The following is a 14,197-nucleotide window of genomic DNA, read 5'->3' as shown; positions in this document are numbered from 1 at the left end:
GCTTTGGGGGACTCACAATAGAGCCTTGTGGAAGTTGAGTTTTCGCCGGGAAAAGTAACGATCACAGGGAAATTGAAAATGAACAAGAAAATTGCTGGTTCTAAATCACATTCACGGGATCCCTGGGTGGCACAGCGGTTTAGCGCCTGCCTTTGGCCCGGGGCGTGATCCTGGAGACCCGGGATCAAATCCCACGTCGGGCTCCCGGGGCATGGAGCCTGCTTCTCCCTCTGCCTATGTCTCTGCCTCTCTCTCTCTCTGTGTGTGTGACTATCATAAATAAAAATTAAAAAAAAAAAACCACATTCACTCCTTTAATCCCTTTATCCTAGAAACATCTACAAAGAATTTAGTATGTGCAAGGCCTACAGATATGATGAATCATCAGATGAAGTGGGCTAGGCTTCAGTCTGGCAATCTATTAGGACCTCGTTCTTTTGTCCAATTAAGCAATAAACAGTAAGCCCTTAACATATTTTTGACGCTTTCAGAACTGGGCCTACACCGTTAAGTAAATAATCTCTGGCTTTGGTGATTGTGATTAAGGAGCTCTCAGTCCAGGATAGGAGACCACACATTTAGTGATGTGATGGAGCAGAAACTGAGGCCAGTAGGAGGTACGGTGGTGGCACACGGAGGGAATGATGAGCTCTACTTAAGTGGTGACCGGCATCCAAGAGGTTGCGCTTCAATGAAAGTTCTTTACAAATAAAAATTATTTATTCAATCATAAGAGATACAGAGAGAGAGAGAGAGAGGCAGAGGGAGAAGCAGGCTCCATGCAGGGAGCCCGATGTGGAACTCAATCCTGGGACTCCAGGATCACGTCCTAGGCCAAAGGTAGCACTAAACCACTGAGTCACCAGGGCTGCCCTTTGGTGAAGGTTCTAAAGACACTTGGGTGTCTTTAGACACCATCCAACACCATCCAACAAGCCAGGATATTCTAGGCAGAAGAAACAGGATACACAGATGTACCAAGGTATAAGGAAGCGTGGTGTATTCTGGAAGAAGGGTCAGCAATTTAAAATGGAGGGTGCTTGGGGTAGCAGGGAAAAGTGCCGTCCTGTCGCCTCCATAAAGTCAGGGTCATGGATGCTAGAGTCAGGTGAAGAATTATCTGAAATTTTACCAGCTGTGGAAATGTGAAAACAAGACACAAGGTCTCTTAAAGCAGTGAAGCCAATTACTAGGAACTGACTCATTTGGGGTCGCGGAGCCCTGAAGGGGAGTCCAGCCTAACTCCCCGTAGGAGAACACTACTTACTGGTGGTACCTTCCATGTGCCCATCACCAAGGTCCAGAGCCATTTGGAGAAAAACACGACCTTTATTGCCTGAAGTCCATGAATGGAATCTGCTGAGATGTAGGTAGGAGGCCTAGATGCCATATCACCTGATGGTCACTGGGTGTTTGCATTTGCATCTGTGGCCGTCGCTGGTATGGAAAACAAGAAGTGATTTCCATGCCGTGGAAACTTGGTGATCCACCAAGCAAAGTTGGGGCAGGCTGGTCATGTTTTGGGTAGCGTACTTACAGAGCCTGTTTCTTTGATCCTAAGTGGAAGACTACCCCTAAAGCAAGCCAGATATCTAGAAAGGCTGAGGATATTGTTCAGCATTTCTTGGGGATAGTTCTCCTGCTTTCTCCAACTACACCTTAAGGATGGAGTTAATATAAAAACCAGTGAGCAAAGAGAAGACAAAGTTACACCCTGGAAGCGAGGAGTGCATGATAAAGAGCCCAGTGGGACCGCTATTCACACTCTGTCTTTGGCACTAGCAAGACAAATGTGAACAGGGTGGTGGCCAGTGTGTCCAGGAGCTTCGAAGGGACAGAAGCACCACAACCGGATAGAGTCCCCACCAGCTGGCCCCCGATGTAGTGGCCACGCTATCGGCACAGCTCACAGAGCTGGCCAGTGGGGTCAGCCCTTAGGAGACAGGCTGACAAGGCCCTACCGGGGGCCGCCAGCCAGGAACAGGTACCCGGGAATCGTGCTGGGCCCTGCTCCTGCTGAAGGATAAAGAGGGGAAGTGGTACCAGAGCCTTTGAGAGCAGCTCCACTGGGGAGTTTGCTAGAAGAGAGACAGTGATGCAACTCTGCGAACCAGAGGAGAGCTGGAGAAAAGGGTCTGTGACATCCCATCTTGGGACCTTTGGTGCCACTCTAACCAAAAGTAGTGTCATCTAGTAGTAGGAAGGGGCAAGTGGGGAGGAGAAGCGGGGAGGAGAAGAGGGTTTCACAAGCATTGTGGGGGTTACCCTGGGCGTTGCTGCTGGTGTGCTGTACGGAGTAGAAACGAAGGCCAAGGATGGGCTAAGGAAAAACATCCACATATTCAACCTGTCAGGACCTTCTATAAATAAGGAAAAAGATCCAAATTCACTATATATATATATACCCTTGCTGTTCAAGGTATATGTTCAAACAGCATGGGTTTGAATCGCATGGGTCCACTTACAAGTGGATATTTTTTTTATAAATACAGTACTGTAAATGTATTTTTCTTATGAATTTCTTTTTTTTAAAGATTTTATTTATTCAATAGGGAGAGAGAACATGCACAAGCAGGGGGAGAGGCAGAGGGAGAGGGAGAGGGAGACTCCCCACAGAGCAGGGACCCCAATGCGGGACTCAATCCCAGGACCCCAGGATCACTGTCCGAGCCGAAGGCAAACGCCCAAAGACTGAGCCACCCAGGTGCCACCCCCCCTTAATAATTTTCTTAATAACATTTTCTCTTCTCTAGCTTACTTTTTTTAATAATAAATTTATCTTTTATTGATGTTCAATTTGCCAACATACAGAATAACACTTTATTTTAAAAATACACTATATGTATTTTTTCCAAATACACTATACAATGTGTAATACACTATATTAGTTTATGTAATACACTATATGTACTTTATTGTAAATACACATAATATACAAAATACGTGTCAGTCGATTCTATTACTAATAAGGTTTCTGGTCTATCAATAATAAATAAGGCTATCAATAATTAATAATTAAGTTTTGAGAAGTCAAAAGTTGGATGTGGATTTTCAACTGCACGGAGCTGCTATGCCCCTCATCTTCTCCTTGTTCAAGGGTAAACTGTATGTGATGAACAGATATATTCAATATCAACCTCTGTATATCGCTCCATATGTAACCCATTATATATATATAAAACCCTTTATACACTGTGTATACGTGTCTGAAATCCATTATACATCTGTCAAGTCAATTATCAAGTTCCTACATGTGTCAGGCATTGATCTTGGTGTCTGGAGTCAAGCAGACTAGGTCCTTGCTCCGTAGATCTTGTATTCCAGGGCAATTCCAGGGCAAGGAGAGCAATAAGTGACACAATGCAAACACCACACGTCAGGTGGCAGTGGGCACTATAGGGAAACAGAAGTGAGGTAGGAGGTAGGGAGAGATGGGAGAGTCAGCAGGGAGGGCCTCTCTAATAAGGTAATAGGCTTTTAGCAGGTGGAGATCTCCAAGCGGAGGGCCTGGAAGATGCAAGGGCCCTGAAGTGGAAAAGTAGGGGGGCAGGCGGCTGGCACCATGAAGTGGGTGACAGGGAAAGTCATAGAGATGCGGTCAGAGACATAGCAGGATCCAGGTCACGCTAAGAAATTTGGATCTTACTATTTTTTTGTAAAGATTGTATTTATTTATTTGACAAAGCGCGCACAAGCAGGGGGAGTGGTAGGCAAGAGGGAGAGGGAGAAGCAGGCTCCCCACTGAGCAGGGAGCCCAAGGTGGGGTGGGGGGGCTCGATCCCAGGACCCTGAGATCATGGCCAGACACTTCACCAACTGAGCTACCCAGCCTGCCCCCACCCCCACCCCCACCCCCGCCCCAGGATTTTACTTTGATTGACTTGGAAATCCAAGGCTTTGGTGCTTGGAAAGTTATACTTAGAGTGGGAAGTTACTATTTATTGACTTGCTTACCTATTTTACGATCTTTTTTTTTTAAGATTTTATTTATTGATTCATGACAGACACACAGAGAGAGAGAGAGAGAAGCAGAGACACAGGCAGAGGGAGAAGCAGGCCCCATGCAGGGAGCCCGATGCAGGACTCGATCCCAGGACCCCAGGATCACGCCCTGGGCCCAAGGCAGGCGTTAAACCGCTGAGCCACCCAGGAATCCCCCTTATTTTACAATCTTCAACGTATATGAATTTTTACACCTTTTCTAATTGACAGCATACTAGGCACTGTGGACAGTAAAAGCCCCACACAAACCTACTTCCAAGGGATTCCAGCCTAGCTTGGGAGAAAGCTCACACTCCAGGAAACATTTGGGCCACACAGTAAAGAGCCTGTGCCCCCTATTTTCCATTTCTCCCTCGGATCCAGCCTTCCACCCCATTCTGTACCACAGGGGGCTTTACAGAGGCGTCAAGGGGTGCCCTCGCCCATTAGCTTCTGGTTGGGTTTACCATTGGAAGGTCCTGGCAAGAGACCAAGGGCAATAAAGAGACAATAGGGTCAGGCTGTTCATCTCCCTGGCTCGCCCCAAGCCAGCTCACCTCAGATTGGCCATGGCCCTTGAGTAAAGGCCTCAGCTCATGTCGGGAGCACTTTCCTACGGCAACAGCTAGTCCCCAAGGGACTTGGGGACTTGGACACTCCTCAGTCCCCCTGCCCCTTCAAGCCTGGAGGCGCCCAGGGTTTCTTGCTGTGGCTGGCTCTACGGGCTGGATTTTCCCTTCGCCCTATCCACACTCCTGAACGTAGTCCTTTCATTAAACTCTCTGTGTCCTCTGTAGGATAGGTCGTGGGATCTAAATGTCCCAGAACTCTAGAGGGCTGGGAGGATCTGTGCCCGTGGGAGGAATCAGAGTGGGATTACTGGCAAAGGCACAACCTGCCCTGGGCCTCAGAAAAGGAGCAAGCAGACCTTGCGAGCGAAGGCAGGGACTCTGCAGAGCTGAGGAGGAAGCCCGGGGAACAGGCGTGGTGGGTAGGGCAGCGGCCCATCCGGGTCACCGATAGCAACCAATGCCAGAGGGAGGAGTTTCCACTTGGCCAGGAGGGAAACCAAGGCCACTAGAGATTTCTGAGGCATGAGTTGACCTGAGACAAGTGCTTAGGAAGGAATGTGATCGATTTGGCTGCAGTGCCCCCAGAAAGACAAGAGTGGGGAGGGGGCAACAACAGAAATGCCCAGTTCGGAGGTGGCTTCCAGAAGGAGCTGAGGGGGGCACTGGGAGGCAGGGGCAGATACTGGTCATTTGGATGCTCTCCCTGGAGCCCAGGGGAGGGGGGCCTTTGAAGTAAGGAGAGGCCGGAAGTGATGGAAGCACCAGATGTTTTCCTCACTACCCTTGGGCCTCAGAAGCATCCAGAATTCCTCGAGCTGCTTATCCAGGCATTTTGCAACAAAGCTTATTAAGATGATCAGTTCAAGGGAGACATAATTGTGAGATAACAAGACAGGGAAACTCGGAATCCAGAAAGATCCCTTCCCAGCGTCCCGCAGACAGGATGTAGCGTTCACTCAGGGAGGATGAGTTGTCATGAAGGAGGAACAGACAGCGTGTTCCAGAGCCCCGTTTTATGGGCCAGGGTCTCATTTATTGTGAGGATCGATGCCCTAAGGTTGGGTACAGACTGTTTAGATTCAGACAAAGGGGTACCTCTCATTAAAAGAAAATGCAAAAATCTGAAGACGTCCCCCTCTTCCCTTCGTTGTCTTGGAGGAAGGAGAAGAGACACACCGACAGGATCTGGAATGATCCATGCCCCTGTTCACTAGGCAGCCCTGGGCGTTGAGGTCCCCTACACCTTGCAGGTCTGGCGTCTTTGGAGCCTCTCACTCCAGGCCTCTGTAGAGCGAGTCTGGGGATACAACTCTTGTCCCCCCTTGGATATAGGTCTGTTATAGGGCAAATGCAGAAGAGTCTGGTTCAGGATAGTCCTGCTCATCACAGTCAGCCAAACATGCTAAACTGACTGCAGTTCTGGGGGCTTCTAAGACCTCAAGTTAGATGGAAAGAAGGCAGCACAGAGTCTAAGGCTAGAGACCTTCTCGAAGAGTAATGATGCCGCTGGTGACACCTGAGCTGCCCGAGTATCCTCACTATCATAGCCTCTGTGAAGTAATAGAATTTTCACAACCATCTGCGTGGAAGGTACTGTTATTGGTTCCGTTTTAGAGCTGAGGAAACTGAAGCTCCGAGAGGTCAATTAACTTGTCCAAGGTCACACAGCTAAGACACGAGGAGGCAGGTTCTCTGGCTGGAGACTCTGCGTGGTTACAGCTTTTAACCAAGCAGAGATTTGACCCCATCGCCATCACCACCACCATCTCAATCTCATTAACATTTCATGTCACAAAATAAACCCTCAATAACATCTCAAAATAAACTTCTCAGAGAAGCCTTTCATGTTTCTATGGTCATTCAGCTGTGGTCATCCTCAGGAACCCAGTATCCGAGGCAAACCTACTTCACAGGTGGGGACAGTGAGACGGGAGGAACAACATAGCACGTCCGGAGGCACAGGTAGGGGGAGAGGACCTGCATTAGGGTCAGAAGCCAGGTTTGTTGACTTCTAACAATTTCTTCTACGTCTTCCAAACCAAATTATTATAAAATTGCCTTAATTTCAGAGATGAGGGCATGAGTAATCCCTGAAACTCCATGCCACACAATGATCAAGCTTTGATGTCTTAGGACTTTGGGGGACAAATTCCTATTCCGACATTTCTGAGAATGGTTTGAGTCTGGCCTTTATCAAAAAACCAGTTAAAAGAGTTAAGTTTACTGGGTTCAAAAAATCCAAACACAAGTCAATTGATTTCACGTTTATCCTGCTGTAGCAAATAGCCCCCTTGCCTTAAGCAGATGGAAACGTCAAGGAGCCTATGGCAATAGACATGGGTGCCCTCCACCTACCTCGCTACCCCGTCTAGACCACCCTGGATCCCTGGGGAACTGCTTTTCACTAAATTATACATTTATTGGGGATCCCTGGGTGACTCAGAGGTTTAGCGCCTGCCTTTGGCCCAGGGTGTCATCCTGGGGTCCTGGGATCAAGTCTCATGTCGGGCTCCCTGCATGGAGCCTGCTTCTCCCTCTGCCTGTGTCTCTGCCTCTCTCTCTCTCTCTCTCTCTCTGTGTGTCTCTCATGAATAAATAAATAAAATCTTTAAAAAAATTATACATTTATGCACAGTTACACTCTTATTGAGGTTAAATGGGTCAACAATGGGCTTGCTCCTTAAGATCATATAAACCATCCCTGGATAATCTAAGCCCCCAACTCACTTTATTGTTGTTGTTGTTTTGTTTTCAATTAGCCTGGAAAAAGTAAGAGAAATTGTTTTTGGTGATCGAATAATTTGAGTAAGGGTTAAATGGTTAAATGGTTTTGGGACTTTTATATTTCAAGGGAGCTTTGACAAGCCGTGGCACTTGTCAGGTATTTCTCCTCAGATGGTATTGGACAAGCGTGCTGTTTACAAGTCATGTTCTCCGATGAAGGTTTTAAAACACAGGAAACCTAAAGGCCTGTAAGCAAGTGCGAGCGTTCAGCACCTGCGCAGGTGCATGGCCCTTGGCCGGCATCTCCCGCTGGCACAAAACATAAAAATGCCCCAAGAAGTAATAACTACTGGTGGGCAGGTAATGAAGGTATCGATGGGTAAAGAGAGATTAGGAAGGAGTGTGTCCAAATAGAAAAAAAAGAAAAAAAAAAAAGGAAAGGAAAAAGAAAGAGTGTATCCAGGGGGTCAGTAAAAAGAGGATTGCTTTTTTGGGGAAAGAAAAAAGAGTTTTCTCCTGACTGGGAAGGAACCCCAAAATATGTAAAATATGGGAAGGAACCCCAAAATATATAAAATAAATAATAGAGCAGCTGGCAGGCTACAGACAGCACTAGTTGCCCCGAGGGCAGAAGAGAACCAAACCACGGCAGAGGCCTGGCAAGAATGAAGAGGAGGAAAGGAGGGCAGGGAGAGAGAAGGGCCCTAGAGGAGAGGCCCGAGAAATTTCCAGAGGAAGGCGGGGCGCTGGCAGGTTGGGGGTGCGGCTAAGCGTGAGGCAAGGGGAGGAAACACCATGCAGAGGTAGGGCCAGGGTGCTGGGTGCAGGCCCCCCGACCGCTCGGCCTGCGCCTCCAAGTCGGCTGGGCCTGCCCACAGCTGGATGCTCCCCTCTGGCCGGGCTCCCCCCCTGCCCCTCCCCCCTCTCTCCTGCCCCCTTAGCCTCGTCTCTCGGCCTCCCCACCGCACACGCGCTCCAGCCCGGGCTGCTCTGCTGCGCCGGGCCCTCAGGCCTCAGCCAGAGCCACCAGGCCGGGGTGCCAGTCTCCCATTTTCGAGGGGAGGACATTGGAGGGTGTGCAGGGTTACGTGACCGGTGAGAAACGGGGCCCTAAACGGATATGGACTCGGGGACGCCCTCTTGGGGCGGGCACCCTGGCGGCCCCATCTGACCTGACAGTGCTGTCCTCTGCCTCTGTCGTCTACTCCTGCATTCCCCCCAAGGCTGCAGACTGGAAAGGAAGAGGAATCTCCACAGAAGTCCTGACATCAACGTGCCCAACCCGAGCAGAAGCGAGGGTCTCTTCCTCATTTGCTCTCCTGTCTGTTTCCATGGCGCCGTGGCCCCCCCTCAGCCCTTGTGTTGCCTTTACCGTCCGCGCCCACCTCCGCGGAACAGAACTGCTTCCTCTAACGGCTGAGCTATTAAGGCGGCATCTGGGGAAGGAAAAGAAGAACAAGAAGCAGCAGCAGCAAGATCCAGGGAATTTATGCAAAGAAATGATCCCTCAAATGTGTGAACCTGACGTCCGGAATGACGTGTCTCTGACGGGACTCAGCCGGGCACCGTCGTGGTTGTGAAGGGGACTGTTGGCCAATGACCTAACTTGGTAGAGAAAGATTATCCGACGCCAGCGAGTTGCCGCCTCTTTCAGACCTTTCAGACAGAAACAGAGGCGTCCGGGCCGTGGTACCTGGTGAGCTTCTTTCCTCCTTGAGAAATGAAAAAGGGACACAATCTCGTGAGGAAGACATTCCTCTATCTACAGCTGTTGTGTGGTGGGAGAGACGAAATACCCTAACCCCCAGATTATGGAGCAAGAATAAAAGCATGTGACGACCACCTGAAAAGAAATAATATCCTCTAGCTTGGCACGGCAGTGGGCAAGGGAAAGACATCTGTCCCCACCCTTCTTTTCGGCACAGGCGCTCCCGTGGCACCAACCGGCAGCGAGGTGTGTGAGGGCCTGTGTGTGGGGAGCGAGTCAGGGCGAAGGCTAATCGCCAGAGGAGTCACAGCCACGCGGCCAGCCGTGGGCCACGCCACGCCGGGCCCCAGCGCGCTTACTGGGACCAGGAGCCAGGCTTTCCCCCGGCAGCTCCCCACCTCAGGTCTAGCCCTCCTCGCCCTGCGGTCAGCAGGTCTCTCCAAAGTTTGCCGAGTAGGATGGGACCGTCTGGGCCAGTGACAAGCTACGTTGGTCTGTCAGCTTTCCCTCCAACCAGAGCTCTTCCAGCCTCGTTCTTTGCCCCTCGTCATTAGAAGTTTTCCCGAAAGGACTTGGGATTCTCCCTAAAACGGGAGGGTGGGTGAAGGTGACTGAAGTGGTCAGCCCGCTCTCTAAATGCTACGTCACTTTTTCTTTCTGTCTCAAGCAATAGTTGATTTTGTCTTCATCTCCCAACAGAAGCCTGAGGAGACTTTGATCTGTCGCTCGCGAGCCGCAGCCAGCATGAGGCCCAGCTTATGGACACACTCACTCCTCCAGACCCTGCCCCTGCCAGAGTCTGGAGCTCGGCCTTGACTTTGTGGTCTTGCTTTTCTCTCAGCTCGTTGCCTCCATGGCTGGCGGGGTGGGGGGGGGGCGGGTAGGAGAGAAGAAGTCACTCTCCCACCTAAGGTGTTAGCAGGTAGAATTTTTTTTTAAAGATTTTATTTATTTATTCATGATAGACACACACACACACACACACACACACACAGAGAGACAGAGAGAGAAGCAGGCTCTATGCAGGGAGCCCGACGTGGGATTCGATCTCGGATCTCCAGGATTGTGCCCTGGGCCAAAGGCAGGCGCTAAACGGCTGCGCCACCCAGGGATCCCTAGCAGGTGAGAATTTGAAGGGAGTTCACCACTCTGGGGTTATCTGTTCCTCTCAATTGTCAATCAATCAATCAATCAATCAATCTGCTCCTCTTGATTATAAATAAATGAATAAGTGAATGAATGAATGAATGAATAAATAAATAAATAAATAAATAAATAAATGCCTTCCCTCAAATCTATTTGTATGAGTAGGAATGAAGCCACTATAAGGCAAGAGTCTCTTAGGAAAGTTTTCAGGAAGGCGGAACCCTTCCCAGACGCCCCCCCACCTCAAATCACAGCACCCCCCAACAAGGCTCTGGCAGCCAGCTTAGACTGTCCTAGCATAGAGGCCATCACAGGATCTGAACAAATGGAGTTGAAGCATCACCCAAATCTATTCAATCATCCAGTGTTTCTTGCTTTTTCAAGGAAGATTCCTACATAGAATGATGGAGGCAAATGACTTACGAAGAAAATCTGTGAAGACCAGCCTTAATCATAATGGAAATCTCTCCTTCCACTTGTTCTTTCCAGCCAGAACTAGTTCTTTCCCATCAACCCTATATAATTTCTGAAGCCGAATATCCTTAAAAAAAGAATTCCAGGAGAATCTCGTAAAATGTCAACCTATTTTGGAAGCAGCAGAGCATGACTCTGCCTCATTCAACATCATCCTTGGGCAACTTTATCATATGGAGACGATTTTAATTTGAGAAGACTTCTGCGAAAACCATCACAAAAGCCCATCACTTTCATTTTTAAAAGTTCTGAAAAGGTCAGGGATTATTTGGTATTATTACATCGTTTTTGATCGTCTGTATTTGAAGAGGAGGACTTTGTATTGAAACAGAAACTTCAGGTCATATTAAAAAAATGGTTTTTCCTGTGTGGGAGAAATAATTGCTAGAACTACCTTGAGTGTAATGGCTTCATTTAATCAATAATTAAAACCATTGGAATGCAAATGGCAATGCTAGAAGTTGCAAGGTGGTCTAAAGACTGAGGGCAGTTTGCAGTTTGGTTTGGCTTACGCGGTGCTTGTTGAAAGATGTGAACTTAAACGTCAACATTTCAAAATCGGGAGGTCTCATAGAAACATCTAGACTCTGGGCTTTCCTGGAAATAAGGCCCCGTCCTGCGGGCCCCGTCCTGCGGGCCCTCTCCCCACATTCTCTCTGGGAGGAAACCCCTCCGGCTCCTCACCGCAGACCCACCACCTCCTGTTAGAGCCCCAGCCCGGCTCTACCCATCGCCCTTACCTAGCGTCTGTAACAGGCACGTGGGTCTCTAACCCCTACTTTGGGTTTTGCATCCCCTGAGGTTTCCCCGCTGCCCTTTGCCGTCCCGGATCGACCCCTCTTTTCCTCCCATTTCCTCTCCTCCTGCTCCCTGTCCCCGCACCACCGCCCTGCCCAACAGGGGTCGAGCCCCCATTTGGGTTTCACGCTGAGGCCTTTCGAGCTTGCCTTGTGCAAAACCACACCTCCTGGCATAAGAAACACGGCTTCCCTCGTGCCCGAGAATCAAACCAGTTGAGATTTGGTACCAAAGAGCGTGGAGCCTCAGAACCCCTGCCTCCTGGAGACGTGGGACAGTAGCCCTGCCCTGTTTGCCCTCGGGGGCCTGCGGCAGCTGCTGCAGGGGGCTCTACTTTGGGATCCTCTACCCATTGTGAGCATGCAAGTGACATGCCTACTGCCTCTTAGGGAGGGTCATCAGCCCGGTTCCACCAAGGGAGTCATGCAGGTGCATCTGGGTGCTGCGGGAGCACCTAGCCGCGAGGCATGCATTCGGGACCCAGAAGAATCCTAAAGCAAACTGCTCGCTCAACGTTGCTGGTTAGACAGCTAACAAATGAGGATCTGGAACTTGATGCGTCTGGTCTTGCACGTCTGATCCCATCTCTCCAAACCCATCCATCCCAGTGTGCTCCCTCCCCAGTGTCTCACAAAAGGCAACTCCAGCCTCTCAGCTGCTCAGGCCAGAAACCTGAGAGTCGTTTTTGATCTCTCCCTTGCTCTTACACCTCAGATCCCACCCGCCTGCAGGTCCTGTTGGACATACATCCCCAAAGATATGGAATCCACCCGCTCTCACCATCGCCACTGATACCAGCGGGGCCACCGATCCTTCTCGCCCCTGAAACACAGCAGCAGCCTCTTACCTGGTCTCCTCTGCCCCCCACCCCCTTTAGTCTATTCTCAACGTAGTTTCCATACTGATGTCTTGAAAAGGTAAGTAAGATCGTGTCCCTCCTGGGCTCAGAACTCCCCAAGTTTGCCATCAGTCAGGGCAAAAGCCAACTTCCTTAGAGGAGCCAACAGCTCCTGTATGACTCCCGTGCCCTCTCCTCACCCTCATGTCTCTACGCTCTGCTCGTGTGTTACCCAGCCCTGTCCACTTTGCTCCAGCCACACTGGTCCTCTCGCTCTTCCCCCAAACACACCACACAGGCCCTACCTCAGAGCCTCTGTGTGTCTTGGGTCCTTTGCCTAGAATGTTCTTCCCCTAGAAAGTCCTCATCTCCCTGCCGTCTTTGCTAAACGTTGCCTTCTTGGCGAAGGCCTTCCCTGACCACTGTATCTGAAGAGCTCCTTGTCGCCTTATATATCTGACTTCCTTGTTTTCCTTTAGTCACCCTCCACAACGTGTACCCTCCACAAAGTATACTTTCTGAAGGCAGGGACTTCTTTGTCATTCTTTTTCCCACTGCTGTTTTTTAGTACCTACAGCAGTGCCTGAGACGTAATAGTTGCTCAATAAAAACCTGATGCATGAGTTAGGTGGAAATGCCATCAAATTAAACTTTTCTATTTTCAGCAATGAAGTCTATGGAGAAGAGTGCGTGCTTCCAGTCATGAGCGTATTTGTATTATCTTTAAACAGACAGAAGCCCAAATAAAAAGATTTACTTTTTAGATTTTTTTTTTTTTTTTTGGATATGACCAGCAATTCCGGGTTTTTCAAAGCTAACTCCCTACTGCTGAATTCCAACCATGTGGAACCTTAATATCTAAATAAAGGAAAATTTACCATTTCAAGGTAAGTCATAATGAGGGGTAATGGATTCAGTTTGGCTATTGTAGCTGACTCTGCTTGCTCTTGTCAACTGCACAGAGGATTCTAATACATCTTGAATGAGGCCCTTTGGGGAGTCGTGTTTTGGCCGATAGGTCTGTGGGGCATGTTTCTGGGTCTGAGCTCCACTCTATAAACTCATCACCATTGGCTGCTACATTTGTTTGGTTAAATTAATTAAACAATAGACAAGGAGGCCATTTGACTGAGTGGCTCTAATGCCTTAGTAGCCTACATACATAAGCAAACCAAATCCCTAGCCTGTAAATCCCTGAAGGTTAAGAAATTGAACCCTAAGAACAACTAATCACAAACAGCCAACTAGGGTTTCCCAAATAAGCCAAACCCTTTGCCTATAGCCAGTCGAGTAATTTCTTGGCTTTGTATCTACATCTTCTCTGTAAAATTCTTTGCCCTGGCCCCTGTGGGTGGAGCGCTCCTAGACATTTCCGATTTGGCACTGTCTGATTCAGATCGATTTTTGCTCAAACTCTTAAAAATTTTAATAGGCCTCAATTTATCTTCTCATAGTTCTTTTTTTTTTTTTTTTTTTCCCAACATTCTCATAGTTCTAATACCTGATGCTGGTCAAGACGTTACAATTCTTGGGCTTGTGTTATTTCAACGCAGCCTGCTTCTTCTGAACTTGAAAAAATAGAACCGCAGGAGAAAAGACCAGAACAAAACACAACAGAAATTCTCTTGCTTTAGGAGAAACAATCACAAAACAAGACAAAATGGACACTCTGCTGACCATGTTAGAGTTTCTATTAAGTGTTGATTTGTTAGGACTGATGGAGACACGGGTGTGATCGTTGTTCATTATACATGCCCTCAAATAAGTCAGGCTCCCTAAGGAAATGAGATGTGATCAATTGTCCAATGTGACTATTGGCTCTGCAGTTGGTGGCCACCTGTTTCAGGGAAGTGTTTAATGCAGACTCTTCTTCAAAGCCCTGGGTGGATGATAATAGCTAAGATTTACAAATCTCTCCCAGGTACAGGTACAGGCCCCGTCCCAAGGCTTCATGTG

The 14,197-nt window shown here is 48.8% G+C and overlaps 1 long non-coding RNA gene across 1 annotated transcript; it reads right to left on the bottom strand.

Annotated features, from left to right (window-relative positions):
- Window positions 1-7,277: 7,277 nt before the first annotated feature.
- LOC144322948 (uncharacterized) lies at window positions 7,278-9,301 on the bottom strand. Its single transcript, XR_013388531.1, has 3 exons — window positions 9,121-9,301; window positions 8,450-8,989; window positions 7,278-7,313 (listed from the first exon to the last, which is right to left on the bottom strand). It is a non-coding gene; the product is annotated as an uncharacterized LOC144322948 (long non-coding RNA).
- Between the last annotated feature and the right edge of the window lie 4,896 nt (window positions 9,302-14,197).

Source organism: Canis aureus, chromosome 11 (genome assembly GCF_053574225.1).
Source record: "Canis aureus isolate CA01 chromosome 11, VMU_Caureus_v.1.0, whole genome shotgun sequence".
NCBI lineage: Eukaryota > Metazoa > Chordata > Mammalia > Carnivora > Canidae > Canis > Canis aureus.
The sequence above is the reverse complement of the archived record's forward strand: the minus strand, read 5'-3'. Positions and strand labels throughout refer to the sequence as shown.